A 1,069-nucleotide genomic window follows, 5' to 3' on the forward strand; every position below is an offset into this window, starting at 1 on the left:
ATAGGACATTATCCATTGTTAGGGAACGGTTGTAATGGTAGTGAGAATGTAGAATTGTCTTTGGAGCGGACCTGGGAGTGGCAAGCATAAGGGACGAAGACGGGGAAACATGTCGGATGCGATCATACCAGCACTAAAGCACCGGATCCCATCAGAACTCCGAAGTTAAGCGTGCTTGGGCGAGAGTAGTACTAGGATGGGTGACCTCCTGGGAAGTCCTCGTGTTGCATTCCTTTTATAATTATTTTTTGCGCCTTGTGACAAACATGTCGCACGTGCGCGATATATATTAATCCCGTTAACGTTTGCGATATGTTTAAGCTCGATGCTCATTGCTCGCGCGTCTTGGGGCGGCTTTGTGGCGCGAAGAGCGCGTTCTGAAAGGGGTGGAAAAAACTCGTGTTGCTGCGGTATGGAGGGAGGGGTGGAAACCGTGGAAAACTCGTCTCCGTGATTGAGTGGGAGAGTAAGTAGTATAGGACATTATCCATTGTTAGGGAACGGTTGTAATGGTAGTGAGAATGTAGAATCGTCTTTGGAGCGGACCTGGGAGTGGCAAGCATAAGGGACGAAGACGGGGAAACATGTCGGATGCGATCATACCAGCACTAAAACACCGGATCCCATCAGAACTCCGAAGTTAAGCATGCTTGGGCGAGAGTAGTACTAGGATGGGTGACCTCCTGGGAAGTCCTCGTGTTGCATTCCTTTTATAATTATTTTTTGCGCCTTGTGACAAACATGTCGCACGTGCGCGATATATATTAATCCCGTTATATTATGTTTGACGTTTGCGATATGTTTAAGCTCGATGCTCTTTGCTCGCGCGTCTTGGGGCGGCTTTGTGGCGCGAAGAGCGCGTTCTGAAAGGGGTGGAAAAAACTCGTGTTGCTGCCGTATGGAGGGAGGGGTGGAAACCGTGGAAAACTCGTCTCCGTGATTGAGCGGGAGAGTAAGTAGTATATGACATTATCCATTGTTAGGGAACAGTTGTAATGGTAGTGAGAATGTAGAATCGTCTTTGGAGCGGACCTGGGAGTGGCAAGCATAAGGGACGAAGACGGGGAAA

At 48.7% G+C, this 1,069-nt stretch overlaps 2 non-coding genes across 2 annotated transcripts; both read left to right on the forward strand.

The window, feature by feature from the left end:
- Nucleotides 1-114: 114 nt before the first annotated feature.
- On the forward strand, nt 115-233 carry LOC123178841 (5S ribosomal RNA). The gene has a single exon (XR_006489897.1). It is a non-coding gene; the product is annotated as a 5S ribosomal RNA (ribosomal RNA).
- Nucleotides 234-589: 356 nt separating this feature from the next.
- LOC123178842 (5S ribosomal RNA) lies at nt 590-708 on the forward strand. Its single transcript, XR_006489898.1, has one exon. It is a non-coding gene; the product is annotated as a 5S ribosomal RNA (ribosomal RNA).
- The last annotated feature ends 361 nt before the right edge of the window (nt 709-1,069 follow it).

Source organism: Triticum aestivum, unplaced genomic scaffold, assembly GCF_018294505.1.
Source record: "Triticum aestivum cultivar Chinese Spring unplaced genomic scaffold, IWGSC CS RefSeq v2.1 scaffold10250, whole genome shotgun sequence".
Classification (NCBI taxonomy): Eukaryota; Viridiplantae; Streptophyta; class Magnoliopsida; order Poales; family Poaceae; genus Triticum; species Triticum aestivum.